Here is a 26,821-nt window from a genome sequence, read left to right as displayed (position 1 = left end):
TGGAAGGGAAATTTTGAATAAACATTTTGCCTGGGTTTGTGTCACTTATGCCATGTAAAACAGGTGCACAATGTTAATACTATGAATTAGACGCACATGACAAAATGAATTACACATGGCTCCTTCATATATATTTGAGTCGCACATGCCAATTGCTACAATTTTACTGAACAAAAAAGGTTTGCTTTCATTCCACCTCAATTTCTAAATTCTATTTAAAACTATTGAAATGCATATAAATGTTTTGTCTTTGCCTATGGGATTGCATGAGAAGCCCCAAACCCCTACGCCCAATTGTTAAAATCTGAGCCTTTCCTATCGAGGCCTAACCTATTATATGAGGTAAGAATTACTAAATGCTCTCTCCATTTAGCCGTACTGACAGCGTTGGGAGGCCTAGGATAGCCACGTGCTATTATGTTTCTAGAAAATAGTAGTATGGATTATTTTTCCCGTGCCAAATTATTTAAATGTTTCCGTCTCCTGGACTGAAAAAAAATTGCCAGACCTAATGCATATTATATTAAAATTCATAGTTTTTTAATTTAAAAAAAGAAAGAAAGACGTCATTGTAGATGGAAACAGCTGTGGGAAAAGCCTGATTCTCCATCTCTTAATTAACGTTCCAGTAATAGAGGTTGAGCCGTCCAAGGAGAAAAACATAATCAAAGCAGAAGCTTAATCGAACATACTAATTTGACAGATGATGCCCTGAGCAAACCACAGGCTTTGCCGAGCATCCTCAGCACTTCCTCTTCATTTTCCCTCCGTGGCTGGGGAGTGTGTGAGATGCGAGCACAGGTCCACACAGACATGCTAATGCAGCCTATTACTCCATCAGGCTGCCTTCTAGCAAACAATCACAGCACGCGGTGGGAATGGGAAATAATGATCACGACTGCTCTGAAATGTATGTTTCCACTACTAGCTCAAGTTATGAAATACACAAAATGGCAGACAGGGGTTGATAGATTGAGCATCTTTTCTCTGAATCTATATTAGGTGCAATACGTTTGGAACCTGGGTAGGTTCAAATCGGACATACTACAAGCAGTCAAAATGTAGCATTCCATATGCTTCTGCGTAATACACTTAAAACCTGAAACATCTAGCTTGGACGTGTCCCTCTTGGAAGAGAATTTTGGGCGACACAGAGCTGTTCACCATGTGCTCGCCTTTAGTGCTTGGAACAGATGTCTGTATAGTCACTGAGAGGAAATCCTTTGCTCTGGAAGCCTCTGGACACCTCCCACCCTAAGCAGGCAGGTGCAGCGGGAAGTGTTATGATTGCCATTTATTAGAGGAGATTGCTTTCCCGAGCACGTGACTTTAAGCTCCCAGCAGGATGATTGTAGGGCTAACTGTGAAAAGGAGCGTTTGTCTCACTGTGAAGGAGAACGTGTTGTTTGGTTTATGTTGAGTCATTCTGTTAAATACAATGGCAAATTTGGAAATGAAATGAGTGAGCGTTTACACATAATTGGAAGGCACAAAAAAGGCGTAACTTTGAAAATACAGCTTTTCAGAATTAGCACCAACTTGGTCTCTGCGAAACGTCAAATTTGCAGCAAACAAATAATTCATAGACATCAAAAAAAATATGTGAGCAAAGAGAAAACAGTAATGTAAAGGGCCAGATTGGGATGGGGATATAGACCGTAAAGAATAAGAAGCAGAACATATGTTTTTTTTTCTTTAATATGAATTAAGCATGCCTCTTGATTGCTTGAAAAGCTCATGAGAGTTTTTTTCTGCTCATAAATATTAATTGCTTCCTTCAAAAACTTGAATTTTCCATTTTTGCATGTTCGTGGTTGGATTCGATTTTCCACCTCCTTGCATGTGACTTCTGACTTCCTTTCTTGATAAAGAGAGTACTCCAGAGAGGGTGTTACACACACCCACACACCCACACACAACCACACACACACACACACACACGTCTATATATATATATATATGTATTACCTACTGGCGGTCGCCAGTAGGTATATATAGTTAGGATTTTTTCCCTATGGGATTTTTGAAAATTCTATGTCTAATAACTTTGGCGTTTGTGGACGGAATTGGCTGAAATTTTCTGGAAAATGGAACATTTTGTTTCTGAGCAGCCACTGGAAATTTGGGGGGAGTTGGTCCAGGGGGGGCCGAGAAAAAAGGGGGGTCCCAAAACGTGTTTTTAACATTGAGTTTTCCATAGGGCGGTTAGCCTCACTTTTAGCCCGAACGGCTGAATGGATTTGCACGAAACTTGGCAAAATTGTAGGGACTGGTAGCCCGATGTGCCTTTTGTAGGTCTTAATATATGTGCTGCAGTGGATTTTGAGAAAATAACGTTCAAAAAAAGATATATATCTGTAAGCGCGGACCAGGCAGCGCCCCGGTACGCGTACTTGACGCGTAACGGAACTTCGCGTAGCGAAGTTGATTGGCTCTCCGGTGTCTGTCAACATTCTAAACAGTCCGGAGCGGCCGCCATCTTGTCTCTCGGTAGGATCGAGAGACAAGAGGAGGTCAAAAGCGAAGGGGCAAATGACCTTAAGGGGGCATAGTAGATACTCCCTGACCCCCTAGGTTTGATGTGGAGGCTTTAAAGGGGCCCCGCTAAGCAAAAAAAAAAAAAAATTTTTTTTGTTTTTTTTCGTGGTTAGCGCCCGGTACGCGAACCGGGAAGCGTACTGGGGAGCGTATCACAATAAAAAATGAATGATAGACTTTTCAAATGCTGTATGTTAATTGATTGTTGGTTTTGTTGATTATTTTTTTTTTTTTTTTAACTTTTTTTATTGTGTTTCATAATTTATTAAACTTTCTAACATTTCATTGTCAGAAATTTCATAATCATGGAATATAGATTGTAGTCTCTGAGGTTGTAAAATGTCCTCATTTGCAAGGAGGTTATCTACTGCTTGCACACATTGCAGTAGTTCTTGGTCCCATGTTTCATCCATAAATTCAATCTCATTTGGATCAATGATTTCTGTGTTGGACTCTGGAAGGACAATTTCAAATGAAATGTTTTGTTCACTTTCCATTTTTCCTGAAATTTGCATTAAAAAAATATATATTAGTAGAGGTAGGGCACTGTTGGGATTAATTTTAGATAGGCAGTTTTTATCAGAGAATTTATCTTTGGGCAGTGTATAGTATCAGAGTGGAAGTAGGAATATAAAAAAGTGTATCTAAATTTATAAGTACTACAGAGGGATAGTATATAACTAACAGAAAAAGTTTGCCATATTAACTTAAAGTGCACAATATACTTCAGTTTTAAAAATAACAACTTACCTTTAAAAAGAAGTTGAAGTTATTAATGAAAATCCAAATGAAATGTACACCAGGAAGTAGTAGTCAAAATGGCTGTGTTTCCTTCTCTTCCTTTATATATATTCGGGTACATAACCAATCAAATATCATGTAAAAAAAGTAGAAAATGAAAGTAACATTTTAATTGGTTGTCAATTCCAACACTTCAGATGTGTTTTGTGAAGTAATTTACCTCACGGTATTTAGAGAGGACTACAGGCTAAATGGCTAAATGGAATTCCAATCAAATTTGTGAAAATGGTAGGGATTGGTATGTAGTATGAGCTATTCTATATTTGGTGAAATTGTCTCCAGTGGCTTTTCTGTTAACTACTTTCCCACCTTTTTTGATGGTGCGCTTCCCAGGAAGCGACCCGGTACGCGAACCGGTGAGCGCCCTGGTACGCGAACCTTAAGCGTAACGGGAGTTCACCATTTTGTGTTTCGGTCGAATTATGATACAAGATGGAGGGCAAATAATGTTCAGAATGGGTAGAAGGGGGCACGGTAGACTTATCTTGACCCCCTAGGTTTTGTGAGGGTGGCTGAGGAGGCCCATATGTGCGGAAAAAAAAACATTTTTTTTAAAAATTTCGCGAGGTTAGCTCCCGGTACGCGTACCGGGTAGCGCACCAGGGAGCGTATTTTGTTGAAAATTAGTGAAAATAGTTAGAGTAAAAAAATAATTGTGAGTGATTAGATGTAGGGTAGCTCTGAGAAGAGCTTTTGGGTTTATGGTACATTTAGGTACTTATAAGTAGGTACCAATGCACATTTTTAAATTCAGAGTGAAAACTCTGTTGCCCTCATCTGAGAAGTGAACTCCATCTCCTCTGTAGATATCTTGCATGTAGTAACGCAAGTTATTGTTGTACAGGGAGCCCATTCCATGGTCTCTCATGTAAGCTGAAACAGATTTGTTTACATGCTTCCTCGACTTCTCAATTTGTGGACAAAATTGGTTTGACCACCTCCATTTCTGTCTTTGGCATATATTTGAATATACCAAGGCAGTCTGAGGAAAAAGTGCCATTAATTGCTCAAAGGTGTCCTTTAAAAGCATTTCCAGACCTACACCAGTCAAAGTGCCCAAGTCATTACCTCCACAGTGCACAATTAACAGGTCAGGTTTTGGCAAATGCATAAAGGTTTTCACCAATGGTATCAATTGGTGACATTTTAATCCTCTCTGGCCAAACCACTTAATTTCCACATCTTGTAAATTGAGGTTAGGTAAATTCCTGCTTTCAACGTACCTTTGAGCCCAGTGAATATAACTATGACCAACAATCCAGACAGAAAACATGGTGAGAGAAGGTTCTCCTGCAGTCAGATGAAGTGTGGCAATGAAATGGCAGTTGAAAAAATGTGAGTTTGAAATGAAAAAAACTGTGGAGTTTCTGTGTTCATGAAGTAGTAACAGTGATTGGTGGATTTTGATTGATGAAAACAGAAAGTTAGGGTGTAGAGATGTGTTCTTTGAAAGATGTATTTTGAGTGGTCAATAAAAAATCATTAAATGAAAGAAAGCACTGGATATGCAGGTGCACTGAGAGTTCAGAGTTCAATTGCAACATTGTTGTGTGAATTTGCAAACACCAGAGTTTCTCCAAGAGGTGGTTGCTATGGAAAATAGGCAGAAAGGGCAGAGGGGGAAGGGTTTTCATTTGAAAAAAAGTGAGGGAAGAGTTTTGATTGGGTGACATGAGAAATATGTGTGAAGAATTACACCATTTCTGTGCTTTTGATAGCTGCAGACTCTGGAGTGCATACCTTTTGCTCTGCTGAAGACAAATTGGTGTGTTTCTGAGACTGTTTTCAAACTCAAAGTATTTGCTAAGGTGAGAAAATATTTCTTTACTTTAGATAGAGAATAGTGTGCTTTAAGGAGAAAATTATGATTTATGTGGCGCAATTTGCTAGTAAATATGCTCTCACATGTGCATGGAAATTTTTGATTTTGAATGTTTTTGTTATATAGCCATGTTAAAAGTGACGCAACCATGCTGGAAAGCCAATCAAAAAATGCTTTCATGTGTTTTAATGACATTTTAAGTCATTTTCTGATGTGCAGTGTTTAGAAATTATGATTTGAAAATCGTTTTTGTGGAAAAGGAATTGTTTTTAAAATCATGACAAGGATATAATGGTGTATGGTTATTTATAAGGCAATTGACTGTCCTTGATGTTATTTTTCTCATTTTAGTGTAAGACCTTTCTCTGTGGCGCAAATTGCTTGTAAATATGCTCTTACATGTGCATGAAAATTTTAATTATCAATGTTTGTGTTACATAGCCATGATAAAAGTGAACCAACCATGCAGGAAAGCCAATAAAAAAACGCTTTCATGTGTTTCAATGACATTTTAAGTCATTTTCTCATGTGCAGTTTTTTGAAATTATGATCTGAAAATCGTTTTTGGGAAAAAGGAATTGTTTTTAAATTCATGAGAAGGACATAATGGTGTATGGTTCTTTATAAGGCAATTGACTGTCCCTGATGTTATTTTTCCCATTTTAATGTCAGACCTTTCTTTGTGGCGCAAATTGCTTGTAAATATGCTCCCACCTGTACATTGAAAATTTTGATTTTGAATGTTTATGTTACATAGCCATGTTAAAAGTGACCCTACCATGCAGGAAAGCCAATCAAAATACGCTTTTATGTGTCTTAAGGACAATTTAAGTAATTTTCCCATGTGTAGTGTTTTGAAGTTATGATTTGAAAATCGTTTTTGAGGTAAAGGAATGTTGTTAAAATTTATGTTCGCCATATGCCCCCAAATTTCTTTCTCAGGGTTGCAGCAGGGTGTTCTTGAGACACCCCTGCACTTTTGGAATAAATTCCTAATTTGTGATGAGCAAATTGTTAATCGCAAATTGCACCTTCATTTATATGAGCCTCCTAGCCCATGGAAATGAATGGGTAATTTGCAATTAGCAATTTTCTCATCGCAAATTTGGAATGGTAAAGAATCGCTATTTATTCCTTAAAATTCGCTTTTTTGGAAATGCAAAATAGTTATATGATACATATGGCGGTTGATGTCTAACAAGATAAGAAGCTTATGGATACATTTATGATGACTGGTGCAATGAAGTAGAAATCACTTACTTCATTGGTAGGCCTTTACAATAAATTATCTCCTCTGTATTCTTCATCAAGCATAACTTTAATCTGCAATCCTGAGTAGGCCTCACCTTAAACAAACCTCTGGATAGGCCACATCTTATTGTCATCCTGATTTAATCATTTATAATTCTAGGGACAGATTTATGATAGGTGTATACCTCTTTTGTGCCACTTAGAAAACATTGTCCATGGGGAAATGACTTAAAATGTCATTAAGACACATGAATGTTTTTTTTTTAAACGTTTGCAATTTTTTTGGGTCACTTTCAACATGGCTATGTGTCTGAAACAGTCAAAATCTAAATTTGCAATGCACTGGTGGGAGCATATTTACAAGGAATGTGCTTCATGGGGAAAGGTCTTATAATGTAATATGGGAAAAATGACATTAGAGATACTGAAATGCCTTATAGAGAAGCATACACCATTATGTCCTTGTCATAAATTTGCAAACCATTACTTTTCCCCAAAAACGATTTTCAAATTATATTTAGAAAACAGTGCACATGTGGAAATTACTTAAAATGTCAATAATTCAAAATTTGTGATTCCTTAAATGCAATGTATAAAAAAAAAATATGTAAAAAATGATATTAAGGATTTGGAAACTACCACCAACTTGTAGTTTGTGGTAATTTGCGAATTCTTTTCAAAAAGAATTTTTTTTTAAAAAAAAAAAAGGTCCCATATGACGCCCATACATGCCATTAGGGCATGTAGGTGTGCCATGTGCTCCCAAATTTCTTTTTCAGGGGTGCAGCAGGGTGTTCTTGAGATACCCCTGCACGCTTGAAAAAAATCCTATTTTGTGATGAGCTAATTGCTAATCACAACTTGCAACATTAATTCCTATGAGCCTCCTAGCCTATGGAAATGAATGGGTAATTTGCAATTAGCAATTTGCTCATTGCAAATTAGGAATAGTAAAGAATCGCTATTTATTCCTTAAAATTTGCTATTTATAATATGTAAAATATTTTGATGATACATATGGCAGTTCATCTGTAACAAGATAAGAAGCTTAGGGATAGATTTATGATGAGTGGCGCATCCCCAGGGATGTGACAGTCATCCTGCGCCACTGTTCCGCCACCCATGGTGTGCTGCATTTACAATGCGGCGCAGCATGGGGCAAAAAAGGCACAGATGCGTGACGCATCTGTGCTGTAAAGGTGGCGCATTGCTGGAGTTGTATCGTAAGTGCGATGCAGCTCCAGCAAGGATCAGGGGTGCCCCATCTATACAATGCTGCGTCAAGACCTATGCCAGCTTCAAGCAGGCGCAGGGTTTTGAAGCAGCTTTCTCCTATCTGATTGTAAATGCGGCACACCATGGGTGGTAAAGCAGTGGTGCACATTAACTGGTGCATGCCTGGGGATGTGCCATTTAATATAAATCTGCACTTTAACATTTGAGTATGTGCAGGGGACACAGAGTCGTTGAGGCTTATCCAAGGTTAAGAACAGATGAGTCCTGTTCAGTGAAAAATTAGACATAGGCTTCACCTGCTCAGCATCGCTGGACATGGCTAAATAATAGCTGCAAAATGTTACTCTTGTTAAATAATTTTACTATTATAATCTGTGAGATTTGTCTCTTACTCTGCAACATCTCATTGTTGTTGTCTTTCTTTAAAGATAAAGACAACCTCAACATGAGCGACAATCTGCAATCAGTTGATTTTGACCTCATCATTGAACTTGTAATTGAAACATCAGTGGATGTTGATCCATTGGATGATTTAAATCCTGAGGATGAAGAAGAGCGTGATGAGGATGCAGATTTGTCCGAATTATATGATATAGGATGGGAAGCTGACCTGCTTGAGCCTTTGGAATTATAAACATTTATTTTTAAAATTTATAATCAATAAAAAGTAAAAAGGTAAACCGTTTAATTTAAAAATAAAGACACCTTCAAAAACAGGTTATGTGTAGTGTCTTCAATAAAATATTAAAATATGCTCATAAAATTAGATCAGATTCACATATAAAATAGCATAGGTAACATAAATATAAATCTCATTTCTTTTCTGCTATTTCTGTATTGTAAATTTGCAAGGACTAAAAAATCTTCTATTTAAAATGTCAAGTAGTGTGTTATGTTTTTGATCACTATTACTGATTTACTGTTTGATAATATTTTTTTATTAACATTTTTATTATATTTTTCCTCAGATTCAACTATGCCTACAAAAATAAGAGAGATGAAGGCTGCAAAACGTCAAAGACAGCAGGAGAAAAAAAAAATGCAGCAGTCCTCTAACAAAAAGATTTCTCAAGCGATGAAGAAAGCACCGGGTAAGAGCTCTAAATATTTCATAAAAAATATTTCTAATAAAAAAAATATTAGTACAGAAAATGTTTCAATCCATAACAACACAAGTAAATCAAATGGAAAGAAAAGGACAAATGAAAATGTTACTGCTAGAGCAAGAGATAAATCTGTGCATGATAGTAGAAGGAAACAACAGTTTACGGAGATTCGTAAACGAATGTTCCGTAACAGGATAATTGGCAATTTGTTAAAAAATATTAAGAAAGGTCAACAGAAATTAGTTTTTTATAGGAGAAAAAAAAAAGTTGAGAAAGTTATTGATCAGGCTTTTGAAATTAAACGTAAGTTATTTATTTTGATAATCAATAGAATTAGGAAGCTAAACAAGGCAATTTTTGATTTCAAAAGAAATAGTAGATGGAAGAGAATAGTTAATCGTAGTAATTTTTGTGAAGTTTTTTCTGGAGAATGGATACATAGTTCAAGCTGTGAGGCATTTTTTAATGAAGAGAGTTATTTCCAGGATAATGATTTGGTGCATGCAGTTGACATCAGTGGTCGTGCTTATGAAGTGAAAGATGGTTGTCCAGTTGAAAAAGAAAAACTTGTGACAACAGAGGCAGAAGAGTTGTTAGGTAATGAGGTTTTAGGAAGACGTGCTAAGGGTCCTGTGTACACCTGGAAGTGTAGTAGTATTTGCAGTGTGCGACAGGATTCCATCAATTTGCTTTGTGATTTTGTACGGTCATTTAACAAGAAAAGTTTGAAGCAGAAAATGAGGTTGTTGCAAGAATTAGATCCTTGCAGAGTGAGAGAAGTGACAGGTTTGCATGGTCATTCACTGGCTTGTCTTTCCAGGAGAGTATGCCAGAGTGTTTTTCATCATTTCAGGATGCTAGCAGTGCATCATAACAAAGTGAGGAAGTTAGTTAGACTGTTGTATTATGCTAAGAGTCCAGCAAATATGCTGAAACAATTATGCGCTGCTCTTTTGCATGGTTCTGAAATAGATGTGAGGAATATATGTGAAGAAATTGAGTTTTGTTACTTTGGAAGTAAAGAGGAGAATGTTGAAATTGAGCAAGAAATAGAGGGTCATTTGGAAGATACTGTACATGTTTCCAGTACAGATAATTTCCAGAGGGAAATTGCGACGTTTGACATGAAATCAAGTGAGAGGCCTAATTTCACTTGTGTGTGTTGTCGACGCACTTATTATAAGAATCAGACTAAGTTAGTGGATTTATATGCAAAAAGTGAAAGGGAAAATAATAGTGAATGGAAGGATTTTGCAACATACTTGATGGTAGAAAATTGTTTTGATTTGGGATTGGATCAACGTGTGTGTACTTATTGTTGTAACAAATTAAAACAAAACCAGATGCCTGCTAGAGCAGTTCATAATAATCTGGAATTGGTTGAGATTCCTTCTGAATTGAAGGATTTAAATACTTATGAATCTATTTTGATTCAAAGTATCCATCCCTTTCAGGCTATTGTAAGAATGGAGCCAAAGACAGGGAAATTGCCTCCATCAGATTTACAGAGAGGATTAAAGGGAAGAGTTGTTTATTTGCCTCTAGATTTGAAGAAAAACATTAACACAATTGGAGTAGAAAAAGTGGAAGAGGAACCTCTGGTTATCTTAGTTAATGGGGTTCCGACAAAGAATAAGAAAATATGGCAAGATTTAGTAGATGTTAGGAAAGTTAAAAAGGCAACATTGTATTTGAAAAAAAATAATAAATACTATAAGAATGTATATGTTGAAGAAGAGGAAGTAAGTGAGGAAGAGGATAGCGATTTGTGTGCTGGTCAAATTGAGAAAGTAGAACCCTCTACTAGTGAGGAAATATATGAACATTATAGTGTTCATCCTTTGCATTCAAAGGAAGTCATGGGGAATGCTATTGAGTTGTTTCAAATGAAACAAGCCAAAGGGAGTCCCATTAGTGTTTGGGAGGAAAGTTTGGAAGCTCGGTGTTTCCCACAGCTTTTTCCAACAGGTCAGGGAGGAAGATATGATGAGCGACCTCATCAAATTCCTGCTTCTGAATACCGGACTTTGCGATTGTATGCAGGAGATGCTAGGTTTCGACAATGCATTCCTTATTTGTTTCATCTCCTGTTTGAAAGCGATCTGTCTGGACTGTCATATGCAGTGAACCACATCTTGAAAAGTGGTATACACATGCAAAACATCTCGGCAAGTGATTTTATGGATAAAGTGAATGTCCAAGATAGTATTTTGGATTCTCACCTGATTAATCTCATGGCGTGTCAGCGTGGTACTAATGAGTACTGGTACCGTCGTCATGGTGATTTAAAATGTATGCTGAGGAACTTAGGTACTCCCACATGGTTCCTCACTCTGAGCTGTGCCGAGTATGGCTGGGAAGACTTACTTGAATTTCTACGAGAGGCAAATGCTAACGTAGAAAACATCGAATTCAAGACACCCGGAGAACTGTGCTCTTTGGATCCAGTCAATGTATGTAGGTACTTCAATCATAGATTTGAAGCTATGATGTCTTTCATCATGAATAAGAAGAATCCACCTCTTGGAGAGGTGTTGGATTTCTTCTGGAGAAAGGAGTACCAAGCAAGAGGTGCTCCTCATATACATATGTTGCTGTGGATCAAGGATGCACCTAAATTTGGAACGGATCCAGATGACTCAGTGATGAGTTTCATCCAACAGTATTCTACGTGTGCTGTTCCAAACGCAAAGGAGAAGAAAAGCCTAAGAGAAAAAGTTCTGCGTTTCCAAAGCCATCGATGTGGAAAGTACTGCCGTCGTAAATTCCGAAACAAGGACAAGTTCTACACTAAATGTCGTTTCGGCTTTCCACGACCGGTGATTTCTAAAGGAAGAGTAAACAGTTTGATGTCTTCGCTGCGACACAATGTCATGAAGAAATCACCTAAAAACACTTACAATTTGAAGAGGAACGAAGAGTCCAAGTACATCAACGACTACAACCCGGTGATTTTGTCCATGTGGAATGCTAACATGGATATACAGTTTGTGGCTGATAACTGTATGGCTGTGGCTCGGTATGTGACGTCTTACATCACCAAAAAAGAGAAGACAGAATTGAAGGATATGTGGGAGGACATTTCCCATGAAAAGAGCCTCAGCAAGAAGTTGTACAGTTTCAGTCTGAAGATGTTGTCGCATCGAGAAATCGGAGCGTACGAATGTTCTGACCGGTTGTCTTCAGCAAGTCTCTATGCCAAGTCCAGGAGTATCGTTTGGGCGAGTCTTGGTCTTGCTGCAACGCGTAATCGAGTTCTCAAACCTGTGCGGGAAATTGAGTATTTGGCGGAAAAGGAGCCAAACAGTACCGACATTTTGAAGACAAACATGTTGGATACATATTATCCAAATCGAAGCAGTCACCTAGAGAATGTTTGTCTGTATGAGGTTCTGCAAAATTACATGTTCAAGAGGAACATCAAAGAAGATACTGAGAAAGGAGTGTATGCTGTAATAGGAAGTGAGGGATGTCTGGTGAAGCAAAGAAAATGCCACTTGATAAACCATCGAAAATTGAGTGGCGAATCTCCTGAAAAAAAGGAGTTTTTCTATTTAGCACTTTTGCAACTTTTCAAGCCTTGGCGTGCAGAAGAGGAACTGCTTGGAGATTTCCTCTGTTATGAAGACTCTTTCAATGCCGCCAAGGAGACCATAGAATGTCCTGCTTTTCCCAAATATGTAGAAATGTTGAATGCGGAAATTGAGCAGGAAGCAACGATTGCAGCCGAGATTGCCAGAGACAGTTCTCAGGACAGTCAGAGTTCTGCTTCATTGAGTCAGGATCCACTAGGAGGACCTCTTATTGAAAATGAAGCTGCCACTGCTATGAATGAGGTGGAAAGAGCCATGGCACATGCTCAAGAGGATGCGGTTAACTTAGAAGAGTTGGAAAGGCAACTCAACGTTGAGCAGAGGAAAATATATGACGAAGTTACCATGCAAATTGATCATGGATTAAGTCATGATAAGAAAGAGTGCTCATGTACGTCGTTGAAGCCTGTCCGACTGTACGTGAGTGGAGAAGCGGGAACTGGAAAAAGTTTCCTCATTAAAGCAATTTCATGCTATTTGCAGGAAAGGACAGAGTCATCGCTGTCTTGTGTTGTCACTGCTCCAACTGGACTGGCAGCACATAATATTAAAGGGATTACTTTACATCGTTTACTGATGCTGCCAGTGGAGCATGACAACAAATTAGAATATCACAAGCTATCTGGAGATGCTTGTTTTGAAGTTTCAAGAATCTTGAGGAAAATGAAACTTCTTATCATTGACGAAGTAAGCATGGTTTCCAATGTCATGCTTGCCTTTGTGCATTTGAGGATGCAAGAAGTTCTCAAAACAGAGTATGATGTGTTATTTGGTGGCAAACACATCATTGTTTTCGGAGATCTTCTGCAGCTGACACCAGTGAAAGGGCAACCTGTGTTCAAAATGCTCACGCATGAAGATACCAGGAAGTGCCTAGGCAGCATTGGCAACGTCAATATATGGTTAAACTTCAATTATGCTGAACTGCATGAAAATATGCGTCAGGCAAAGGATGAAGTTTACAAGACTATTCTACAAGATGTTAGAATTGGAAAAGTGACCGAGCATGGGAAAGAAGCTTTACATGCACGATTACTGTCAAATTTATATCCAGAACAAGATGTTGTGCCTGAGAATATTTTTCAGAAAATTACTGATAAGAAATCTGGAATATGTTTGATGCCAACTCTTGCAGAATGTGCCAAATTTAACAACAAAATGTTGCATTTAGAAAAGCAAGAGATTGTGAAAGTGGAAGCTATTGATAGAGTAGAGCATATGGGATCAACAATTATTTTGTCTGAGAATCTGAAATCAAAATTGGATTCATTAGAGAAGACTATATCTAAAACTGCAGGTTTTGAAAAGACTCTGAATGTGTGCTTGAACTGCCGTATAATTTTAAGAAGGAATTTACATGTTGAAAGAGGTCTGGTAAATGGATCAATGGGTAATGTTGTTGATTTTGTGAAATACAGAAATAGAGATGGAATTGAATTTTTAAAAATTAAATTTGATGGCATTGAGGAAGTACAGCTAATTGCTCGTTGTTCTGCTAGATTTTTGCTTGTAAAAGACTTATATGTTCGCCGTAAGCAGTTCCCTGTTTGCTTGGCATATGCGGTGACAATTCATAAATCGCAAGGTTTAAGTGTAGACACTGCATTGGTGAATATTGGCAGTTCTGTGTTCAAGGAGGGTATGGCATATGTGGCATTGTCACGAGTTAGAACTTTATCGGGATTGTACTTGATTGAGTGTGATGTCAGAAACATTTGTGCAGATCTAGATTGTGTTAAGGAATACAATAGGTTAAGAAGAGAGTATGCGCCACATTTGCCTCAGTTTCCTTTGTTTGAGAAACGTCTGGTAGGCCGGAAACGAAGAAATGAGAACAATACTGGGGAGGTTGTAGCAAAAAGACAAAAAGTGAATGAACCTAAAATTACAAGCAGAAACAAAGAGGATTCTGTTGAAGATGTTGTTGGTTTTCAGTTTGAAAACAGTTCTGGTGTCAACTGCTATGCTAATGTAGTAATGAATGTTTTGTTTTCTCTAAAAAATGTAAAAGAAGAGATTGTGGTCAATTCTGATCAAAGATTTTGCAGTTTGTTGAATTCTGTGTTAGAGAAATGTAGCACAGATAGAACAAAAATAGAAAGTGTGTCTGAAATTCGAAACCTGTTAGACAGATGTTCAGGGCAAACACAATTCTCTCAAAATATTCAGCAAGATTGTCAGGAGTTTTTAATGTATATGCTTGATGTATTACATGCTGAAGGTGTAGATGTAGATCAGCTGTTTGGGCTTTCTTATCAATGGCAGCATGACTGCGAGAACTGTATGGTATCAAGTACTACTAGTGTAGACTCAGAAAGATTTATATATTTAACTTTGCCAGACAGTAAATCAGTCTCCTTTAATAAGCTAGTAAAAGCTGCTAATCACAGCATGGAGTGTAGCCAATGTAAATCTGAAATGATGTCCACATTATTTATACGAACATATGGCCAGTACGTCATTTTAATGTTCCAACGATGTAGGCCTGATGGAACAAAATTGACAACTTTAATAAAAAAATTTGTAGCTTCGCAGTTGTCAATATCAGGAAGGACTTTTGTAACTACAGCAATTATATATCATGACGGCCCTTCAATATCATCAGGACATTACACAGCTTATTTAAAGTCTAGAAATGGCTGGTCATTCTGCAATGATTCTGTTTTAATTTTCAAAAAAAAATTGCCGTATGACCTTAAAAACTCTTACCTGGTGTTTTTAAAACCAAAATTTTAGGAAAATAATCTCGGGATATGATCTGTGGAATTTCAAGAAGTTCTAATGGCTCCTACACAATTTGGCCTTGAGGATAAGTGTAGTTCAGAGACATAACTTCTAATCAAAGGATTGGACATCATGGAGATGTATGTGCACTTTAAATGAGTTCAGAAAAACTGTTTCTTTTCATAAGCTAATTGAAGCAGCCAATCAAAACATGGAGTAGAGGGAATGTAAGTCTGCAATGCTGTCTACTGTTTTACATTGCTTTGTGATTAAAAGTGATGTAGAGAATTAAATAATTGTAGTACTCATAGAGGTAGTGTAAGTCTGCTTCATATTAAGCAGTATCAGTGTCATAGGAAATGTAGAACATGACTGACCAAGAAGGGGAAGATATTACTATTCCAGGATTGTGAAAATGATCTTCAACATTTTAATTCTGAAAGTTGCGGAAATGCCAAATGATGGGATTGGCTTACAAGAAATCCAAGAGTTATAAATATCTCTGACTAGATTTGGCCTTGTGGAAAATAGTGGTAGAGAGCAAGAAGTCATTTATTGCATGTAACGTGTTTTTAAAAACGATGGAGGTTTTCTTTCAGAAAGTGGCGGGCTGAAAGTAATAACAGCACAAAAGAGTGTAAGCTGTTCATAGGACATCCTTGGACGTCATGGAAAGTAAGTTAACTTTAAGGAGTTCTGAATTTTATTTTCTGATGTTGTATGGGTTTTTTAAACACAATCATTTTGATTGTGTTTTTTTTTCCCCGCTGTTACATGATGAATACCTTCAAGTCACTGTTTTTAGTGAATTTTGATACATTCTGAGAACAGCAAAAATAAACCATTTAACATGTATAATTAATTCTGTACTGTTTGCATTTATGATGTATATGTAGAACTGTGTAGGAGGCATGGAGAAGGTGAGTTTTCTGTAAGTGTTAAATTTATTGTATGCAGTGCTGCACTTCTACGTATTCTTTCATATGCTGGACTACATCTGCACAATGAGATACCTAAGCAAAGGAAACACAAGTGATGTGATTGTGAAATGAGCAAAATAAATTGCACATATTTCAATTACATCACTTGAGTTTCCTATCATTACGAATCACATTGTGCAGATCAAGTTTAGGTCTGTCCAGGGAAACATAGGAGGTTTCTACTTTGTTGAAGAGTGCAGTGGACATGACTCACTTCATTAGTAGACTTTCACAGATATTATCTCCTCTGTACACTTCAACAAGTGTAAATCTCATCTTGAACTCTGAGTAGGCCTCACCTCAAACAAATCTCTGGATAGGAGACATGTTATTGGCATACTGAAGCGACACTTTTCTGAAACAAGAGCAATGCAAAAGATGCACCATGTTTTAAGATAGGCCTCACTTCATCTGCATCAAGATACTGTTAGTTTAAAATGTATATCTTTAGCATTGTGTAGAGGACCTGGAGAAGCAGAAGCTTCTGTCAGTGTCAAAGTTGTTGAAAAACTATTTGTCCTTCAATATTTTCCCTTGTCTTTTGTAATTTTTAAATACATATTTTAATTTTTTTTCAAATGTTGGTTCTCTCTTTCACAGATTGAAAGTATAGAAATAAAATGTGATTAATTTAACGGCAATTACAAGGTAAATAGTTGTACTCTTTTCGTTACATTTCTATCACATTCACCTACTATTAGATCCACTGCTTCACTTCTTTAATCCTCAGTTTCCTGCCTTTGCTACTTTCCTCATTCCTTTCTCTATTACCTATTTACTCAACTCCTTCCACTCTTTTTCTCAGTCCCTCTGTTCTCATAGTTCCTCAGTCTTGTTCACTCACTCCATCTCTATTACTCTTAGTGTCTGTGAATTACTTTCCCAACTTTTTTTTTTTTGGGACCGCTTCCTGGGAAGTTGCCCGGTTCGCAAACCAGCAGCGTTATGGCAGTCCACCATTTTGTGTTTCGTTCGAATCAAGATACAAGATGGAGGGCAAATAATGTTCAGAATAGGTAGAAGGGGGCACGGTAGATGTATCTTGACCCCCTTGGTTTTCTGAGGGTGGCTGAGGAGGACCATAGTTCTTCACTCTTGTTCACTCTCTCTGTTTCTATTAATGTCACTGTTTATGACTGATCAAAAAAATGTTTTTTAAAAAAGAACAGTAACTATAAGGGAAGGAAATAGACAGTTATGTTAAAAGAAAGACAGCTATAGGGAGTAAACTAACGATACTGTTACCTACAATCCACTGCTGTTGATGTTACTGACCATGTCATGAATGATGTAATATGTGAAATCATCAACAGTGGATTGTAGGTAACAGTATCCTTAGTTTACTCCCTAGAGCTGTCTTTCTTTTAACATAACTGTGTATTTCCTTCCCTTATAGTTACTGTTCTTTTTTAAAAAATATTTTTTTGGTTAGCTTCCGGTACGCGTACCGGGTAGCGCTCCGGGAGCGAACTAAGAGAAATACAGGTTGGCAGAGTTCCAAATATTCTACCAATTTTTTTATAATGGGGAGTTAGTTCTGAAAAGAACTTTTTTTTTTATGTTTTTGTTGTTTTATATTTTTTTTAGTATTTTTTGAACATTTTTTTACTTTTTTTGTATTTTCTGAACGTTTTTAAATTTTTTTTGGTTTTTTTGGGGGGGGGGGAAACAAAAACGATCCATTATAAAGGGCTCAACAGGAGCAAAAAAAAAAAAAGAATTTATTTTTTGGTGCGTCTTGTGCAAACATTAATATGATTTTGAATTGCTCGCAAAATCAAAGTGATGCTACTTTCTCTGTAGCAGATGAAAGCGCCACATTCCACGCACACTTGTTTTACGTGCCCAAACAACATTTGGATGTTTGCAATCACCTCCCTCGCCTCTGGTCCCGACACCTCTGGAACCACCAATCTTCTTGCCATTTGGAGGGGATTTTGTTGTTGGTCACGTAGCTGGGCAGCACTATAGTTATTTGGGTGCCACCTACTCATATGCCGATGCATAGTATGATTGCCATAACTATATTTTTTATCAGTGCCCCTTGACAATCTGTCACCGCATATGCGGCAAAACACGTAACGAGCATTCACTTTCTTTTGCCCCTCAGGAATTCTGTAGAATTGCCAGATATAATTCTCCTGTCGATTGTACCTCCTGGGCTCCTCTGGCAAAAACTCATGCTCTTCCTCCTCTTCCTCCTCTTCCTGTTCTTCCTCTTCTTGCAGAATTACTTCTGCAGGTGGTCCTCTCTTTCTTGGATTTGGTGGAGGTGGTGGGCTAGCACCAGCTGAAGCTACTAATGAAGCCATCACAAAGTCTCAATAAAGGGTCTTTCTCTCACCAAGATGAAAGTCAGAGTGATGAAAGAAGGAGGGGTTTTCATCATTTGGGAAAAACAAAAGTTCTAAACCAATGAAAAGTGTCCATTTTAGATCACATGACCTTGTATTACATCATTAGGAAACCAAAAGTGAAATGAACCAATGAAAAGTGTTATTATCGAGTCACATGACCTGCTATGTTTACATTACGCGGTCGGCGCCGCGCCGCGGATCGCTTCCGGTTCGCGTACCGCTGCGCTTCCGGGTACGCGAACGTAGCACGTAATATGACGTATTACGCGAGAACGCGAAACGTCATGCTGACGCGAAGCGTCGCGATGTTGTTTTGTAACGCGAGAGGTGCGCTAAAGGAACGTTTACCAGTTCGCGTACCGGGTCGCGCCTCCGGATTGAGCTAACGGGAAGCTAACCGGTACGCGTACTGGGAGCGAAACAAAAAAAAATAAAAAAAAAATTGTATAAAAAACATGTAAAAAATATTTTTCTTTTTAAAGAATAATACATTGTAAAGGTTTTGATATTAGCTATTAAAAAACCAATGAAATTCACTGAAAAAACCATAGGTTATAGACCATATATAGTTAGGAATTAGCATTTACAAAACCTTAAAAATTCACTGAAAAAACCATAGGTTATAGACCATATATAGTTAGGGATTAGCATTTAAAAAACCTTATTTTACTCACACAAAACCATTGAAATTCCATATATAGTTAGTTGTACTAACTATATATCACGCACCCGCAATCCACTGCTGATGATGTCACATATTACATCATTCATGACATGGTCAGTGACATCACTGATGACATCACTGATGACATCTCAAATGACATCACTGATGACATCACTGATGACATCATCCAGTGACTGTGTGTTTCTGTAAAGTTTAAATATGTTTTACATATTGAAGAATGAGTAGATGTAGAAGTGTCTGGATGAAGGATTTAGTAGGTGCGTGACTGACTGTATGAGTGAGTGATTAAATGTGTCTCACTGAGTGCATGGGTTAGTGACTAAACTGTCTTAATTTGTGCATCATTATGTCTGTTGTTCTGTAAACTGCTGCATGTGTTGATCAGTAGCTATATGAGTAACTATATAGGTTATTGATTGGTTGCCCAAGCATTTGTATGGGAGACTGAGTGTGTGTGTGAGTGGCTGGGAAGTGTATGACTCTGTGCATAGATGTATGGGTTCAAAAGTGCATGTTGGAAACAGCTGTATGGGCGGTTGACTGTGTGCATGACTGTATTGGTGAGTGAATAGATATCTCAGTGCTACATGTCAAATTAAGTACATATGTAAAATACAGTACATGTGAGAGTTGACATATATAAATAACTGTGCATAAGAGCCAGTGAATGTGTGAGTGGCTGTATGGATCATTGTGAACTTGTATCCAGGATTGTATAAGTGAGTAAATATGTTTTAGTATTTGTTTGAATAAGTAAGTAAGGTGTGTTTAACTGTATAGTTAAGGAAATGGAGGTGTGATTGATTGTTTGCATGACTGTCTAGGTGTGTGTGTAACTTCATGGATGAGTGACAATCTGTGAGTCTGTGTTTACACTGAGTGTATCTAAGGTTATATTAGAGTCTGAAGAGGTTCATCGTATTATCACAACAGTGATGTCATCAGTAATGTCATTTGAGATGTCATCAGTGATGTCATCAGTGATGTCATTTGAGATGTCATCAGTGATGTCATCAGTGATGTCACTGACCATGTCATGAATGATGTAATATGTGACATCATCAGCAGTGGATTGCGGGTGCGTGATATATAGTTAGTACAACTAACTATATATGGAATTTCAATGGTTTTGTGTGAGTAAAATAAGGTTTTTTAAATGCTAATCCCTAACTATATATGGTCTATAACCTATGGTTTTTTCAGTGAATATATATATAGATATATATATATATATATCTATATATATATATATATTGTCAAACAAAGTGCCCGAAAGCTTTTGAAAGCGCACTCTTAGCAAGCTGTACCTTCCGGTCATTTTTTCAAAGCATGGGCTGGCGCTGATATAGTTCTGGTTATTTTAATAGACCTGACGCGTTTCATGGCTGCTGCCAATCATCAGAGGTCGCTTTGTAGAAGACTCATGTAGGCAGTTCTGGTTCTTTTAATTGGTTCTTTTCATGCCACGCCCTCAGTGGGCCGTTCAATGTTCGATGTTCCAAATTGCATGCTGGTTGCGGTAGTTCCATCCAGAGACATAATCTTTCCTATAGTAGGTCCTGCATGTTTGTCTTGATTTTTTAAGCATATCTTCACCCATAGTGGGCCCAGAAAATCAGAGCGAGCATTTGCGCTGCAGTTCGCCCAACCGTATTGGTCCGGATCCGGTTCCGAACACGGCTTCCTTGGGGGTGTCAGGACGGTGCGCTTTCCGCGACAGGGCTGCCGCGTGATTAATTGTCAAACAAAGTGCCCGAAAGCTTTTGAAAGCGCACTCTTAGCAAGCTGTACCTTCCGGTCATTTTTTCAAAGCATGGGCTGGCGCTGATATAGTTCTGGTTATTTTAATAGACCTGACGCGTTTCATGGCTGCTGCCAATCATCAGAGGTCGCTTTGTAGAAGACTCATGTAGGCAGTTCTGGTTCTTTTAATTGGTTCTTTTCATGCCACGCCCTCAGTGGGCCGTTCAATGTTCGATGTTCCAAATTGCATGCTGGTTGCGGTAGTTCCATCCAGAGACATAATCTTTCCTATAGTAGGTCCTGCATGTTTGTCTTGATTTTTTAAGCATATCTTCACCCATAGTGGGCCCAGAAAATCAGAGCGAGCATTTGCGCTGCAGTTCGCCCAACCGTATTGGTCCGGATCCGGTTCCGAACACGGCTTCCTTGGGGGTGTCAGGACGGTGCGCTTTCCGCGACAGGGCTGCCGCGTGATTAATTGTCAAACAAAGTGCCCGAAAGCTTTTGAAAGCGCACTCTTAGCAAGCTGTACCTTCCGGTCATTTTTTCAAAGCATGGGCTGGCGCTGATATAGTTCTGGTTATTTTAATAGACCTGACGCGTTTCATGGCTGCTGCCAATCATCAGAGGTCGCTTTGTAGAAGACTCATGTAGGCAGTTCTGGTTCTTTTAATTGGTTCTTTTCATGCCACGCCCTCAGTGGGCCGTTCAATGTTCGATGTTCCAAATTGCATGCTGGTTGCGGTAGTTCCATCCAGAGACATAATCTTTCCTATAGTAGGTCCTGCATGTTTGTCTTGATTTTTTAAGCATATCTTCACCCATAGTGGGCCCAGAAAATCAGAGCGAGCATTTGCGCTGCAGTTCGCCCAACCGTATTGGTCCGGATCCGGTTCCGAACACGGCTTCCTTGGGGGTGTCAGGACGGTGCGCTTTCCGCGACAGGGCTGCCGCGTGATTAATTGTCAAACAAAGTGCCCGAAAGCTTTTGAAAGCGCACTCTTAGCAAGCTGTACCTTCCGGTCATTTTTTCAAAGCATGGGCTGGCGCTGATATAGTTCTGGTTATTTTAATAGACCTGACGCGTTTCATGGCTGCTGCCAATCATCAGAGGTCGCTTTGTAGAAGACTCATGTAGGCAGTTCTGGTTCTTTTAATTGGTTCTTTTCATGCCACGCCCTCAGTGGGCCGTTCAATGTTCGATGTTCCAAATTGCATGCTGGTTGCGGTAGTTCCATCCAGAGACATAATCTTTCCTATAGTAGGTCCTGCATGTTTGTCTTGATTTTTTAAGCATATCTTCACCCATAGTGGGCCCAGAAAATCAGAGCGAGCATTTGCGCTGCAGTTCGCCCAACCGTATTGGTCCGGATCCGGTTCCGAACACGGCTTCCTTGGGGGTGTCAGGACGGTGCGCTTTCCGCGACAGGGCTGCCGCGTGATTAATTGTCAAACAAAGTGCCCGAAAGCTTTTGAAAGCGCACTCTTAGCAAGCTGTACCTTCCGGTCATTTTTTCAAAGCATGGGCTGGCGCTGATATAGTTCTGGTTATTTTAATAGACCTGACGCGTTTCATGGCTGCTGCCAATCATCAGAGGTCGCTTTGTAGAAGACTCATGTAGGCAGTTCTGGTGCTTTCGGGCACTTTGTTTGACAATTAATCACGCGGCAGCCCTGTCGCGGAAAGCGCACCGTCCTGACACCCCCAAGGAAGCCGTGTTCGGAACCGGATCCGGACCAATACGGTTGGGCGAACTGCAGCGCAAATGCTCGCTCTGATTTTCTGGGCCCACTATGGGTGAAGATATGCTTAAAAAATCAAGACAAACATGCAGGACCTACTATAGGAAAGATTATGTCTCTGGATGGAACTACCGCAACCAGCATGCAATTTGGAACATCGAACATTGAACGGCCCACTGAGGGCGTGGCATGAAAAGAACCAATTAAAAGAACCAGAACTGCCTACATGAGTCTTCTACAAAGCGACCTCTGATGATTGGCAGCAGCCATGAAACGCGTCAGGTCTATTAAAATAACCAGAACTATATCAGCGCCAGCCCATGCTTTGAAAAAATGACCGGAAGGTACAGCTTGCTAAGAGTGCGCTTTCAAAAGCTTTCGGGCACTTTGTTTGACAATTAATCACGCGGCAGCCCTGTCGCGGAAAGCGCACCGTCCTGACACCCCCAAGGAAGCCGTGTTCGGAACCGGATCCGGACCAATACGGTTGGGCGAACTGCAGCGCAAATGCTCGCTCTGATTTTCTGGGCCCACTATGGGTGAAGATATGCTTAAAAAATCAAGACAAACATGCAGGACCTACTATAGGAAAGATTATGTCTCTGGATGGAACTACCGCAACCAGCATGCAATTTGGAACATCGAACATTGAACGGCCCACTGAGGGCGTGGCATGAAAAGAACCAATTAAAAGAACCAGAACTGCCTACATGAGTCTTCTACAAAGCGACCTCTGATGATTGGCAGCAGCCATGAAACGCGTCAGGTCTATTAAAATAACCAGAACTATATCAGCGCCAGCCCATGCTTTGAAAAAATGACCGGAAGGTACAGCTTGCTAAGAGTGCGCTTTCAAAAGCTTTCGGGCACTTTGTTTGACAATTAATCACGCGGCAGCCCTGTCGCGGAAAGCGCACCGTCCTGACACCCCCAAGGAAGCCGTGTTCGGAACCGGATCCGGACCAATACGGTTGGGCGAACTGCAGCGCAAATGCTCGCTCTGATTTTCTGGGCCCACTATGGGTGAAGATATGCTTAAAAAATCAAGACAAACATGCAGGACCTACTATAGGAAAGATTATGTCTCTGGATGGAACTACCGCAACCAGCATGCAATTTGGAACATCGAACATTGAACGGCCCACTGAGGGCGTGGCATGAAAAGAACCAATTAAAAGAACCAGAACTGCCTACATGAGTCTTCTACAAAGCGACCTCTGATGATTGGCAGCAGCCATGAAACGCGTCAGGTCTATTAAAATAACCAGAACTATATCAGCGCCAGCCCATGCTTTGAAAAAATGACCGGAAGGTACAGCTTGCTAAGAGTGCGCTTTCAAAAGCTTTCGGGCACTTTGTTTGACAATATATATATATATATATATGAACCACAAATTGCCCCAAGCATTCTGGAAGACACTCGACAGTTCTCTCCCCTCCGGGCTGTAAGTTGGCATACCTTCCCGCCTCCTTTCAATCATTACTAATGCCCGACGCGTTTCGGGGTTTTGGAACACCCCTTCCTCATGGGCTTGCAACAAATGACACTCGATTACAGCATTCTTGCATTTCCTGCACGTTTTTATTCATTTTCATCAATCCCCCAGTGGGCGTGTGTTGCCTGTTTGAGTCTCACTGGCGTCATCTGGGATTTGTAGTCCGTAATGCTGTAGCTTCGTTCATCCTTTGAGTAAGGTCGAGTGTTCATTTATAATATGTGTTCTATTTGTTAGACTCTCAAGCCTTGTGCTGACCGGTGAAGCCTTTTTTCCAGCGCACAATGGTGCCTTCCACACGGCCGGGCCGCCGTGCAAAACATGAACCACAAATTGCCCCATTGCTTGGGGCAATTTGTGGTTCATATATATATACACAATGTGATGTTAAAAGAATTTGTGCAATTTTGTTTGGAGAATAACATCTTTTTGTTCGAAGATAGTCTATACCGACAAACCTCTGGGACAGCGATGGGCACATGCTTTGCCCCCAGCTACGCGAACCTGTTCGTTGGCTGGTGGGAGGAGCATGTGCCCAGGAGCTATGACGAAGAGGGTGAGAGCGGGAAAGTGGTACACTGGTACCGCTACATAGATGACTTGTTCATCGTGTGGCAAGGTACAGAGGAATCGGCCAGAAAATACATTGATATCCTCAATGATAATATCTACAATGTGCACCTGTCTGGTACTATTAGTGGGGTGGCAGCTCACTATCTGGACCTACGGGTTCACATTGAAGGAGGCCGAGTCCAAACGTCTCTTTATCGCAAAGAGACAGCAGGAAATTCTATTCTGTTTGCTAGTAGTGCCCACCCACCTAAGCTCGTCAAGAGTATCCCGTACGGTGAACTCTTGAGAATAAAAAGGAATAGCACCCAAGACAAGGACTTCGAGGCGGCTGCCTCGGCATGCCTTTCTCGCTTCCGATCCAGAGGTTATGATGAGCCACTTTTGTCCAATGCATTGAAAAAAGTGAGAACGATTTCGAGAGTTGATCTGCTAGCTGAAAAAGTAAGGACGCCTGATAAGAACACTGGGAATGTCTTTAGAATGATTACCCCCTACTCTGCAGGTGCTGATAGACTGAGGAGCTTGATGCGTAAAAATTGGCACATCTTGCTCACAGACGAAGTACTCAGAGAGGATATGCCCGCGCATCCCCAGGTGACCTTTAGCAAGGCGAGATCTCTGGGAGATGTGTTAGTACACAGCCATTTAGAACCCCTACCCACTCAAAGTAATACCAACACTCTGAAAACTATGAGTGGTTTTTTCCCATGCGGGAAATGTAAAGCTTGTAGCAACAGCCGTAGGGTTCTGCAATATGATATCCCTGATGCTGGTAAGACTAAGAAAATCAACAAGTTTATCACCTGCAGCACCACCTATGCTGTGTACTGTCTGATATGCCCATGCGGTCTCAGATATATTGGTAGTACCATCAACCAACTTAAACTGAGAGTGCTCGAACATCAGAGGGCTATCGAAAAGGTGGACCCCGCGTACCCAGTAGCGAGGCATTTTGCCGAACACCATCAAAGGGATAGAACGAAATTGCGCTACTTTGGTTTGGATTATGTCCCATCCAATCCACGGGGTGGAGACAGGTTAAGGAGGCTCAGACGTCTTGAGTCCAGATACATAATCGATCTGTCCACCAAGTTCCCCAAGGGTATGAATAGTGGTGAGGATATGGTGGTCCATCTAGGGAAATGAAAGGGCAGAATAAAAGTATGTAGTCATTAGTATGTGATATTCCATCTTGTCTCTATACCATCTGTATGCTAGAACATCTTGCATCTCTATTTGAAAGTATGGTCAACTTATGAAAATGTAAATATGTATATAATGTACATACTATGCTTAGATTATATGGTTATATTATATACTCAGGCTGATCAACAGCTTCTGTAAAGTATTGTGTGCATATATATATACACACATATATATCTTCCCATATTAATAGCATACTGTATATACACCATACATCTCGTATCGAATCTCACTCCTCTTAGATTGTGCTAGTATCTGTATGTTTGTGTAGGTACTCTGATTTAGATCATTCTCTACATTAATCAAATTTTGATTGGATGGATCTTATGAATATGACCATTCTCCGTTGTATAGTTATGATCACTTGTATATAGCTTTGTGTTTATCTCCCGCCAGACGGACGTTTGGCTGCTTGTTTTTGCTGTGTTGCAGGACTGATTAATTAATCTTTCTCTCTATATTATTCACTTATGGTGGAATTATAGCACTTAACACTATTCACTTTGACTGCTGACATGAAGTAGGCCACTTCCTTTTTGCACATATTTATGTATAATTTCTAGCACCTTATTGTTTGTGGTCATGAATTTGTTTATTCTCTTCATTCAAGGGACCCTAGCCGATCCACGGCTATACTTCTTTTGTATAATTATTGGATTGCATTATCGAACTTTGCCCTTTGCCTATTTTGATTTAACCAATTCATGGTTCATATCTGTATGGTTTTGATTCTTAGAAAACCATTCTAAGATGGCGCTTATGGTATTGCTGGGGGTTTAATCCCTTGTTGATGTCTATGATTAACCACATGATTTTATTTAAGGTGTGTTTTGAATTATGGGTTGTGACACCGACGAAGGCTTTTTGCCGAAACGTTTGTCTGTGCTAAATAAACTGCACGCTGCCTAGTAATTCTCCTGAGTGCTGCTCTCTTCTTTTACATCACGGAGAAGTTCTTTGAGCGTAATAT

Source organism: Lissotriton helveticus, chromosome 4_1 (genome assembly GCF_964261635.1).
Source record: "Lissotriton helveticus chromosome 4_1, aLisHel1.1, whole genome shotgun sequence".
In the NCBI taxonomy this organism is placed as follows: Eukaryota; Metazoa; Chordata; class Amphibia; order Caudata; family Salamandridae; genus Lissotriton; species Lissotriton helveticus.
This window is presented reverse-complemented; position numbering follows the sequence as displayed.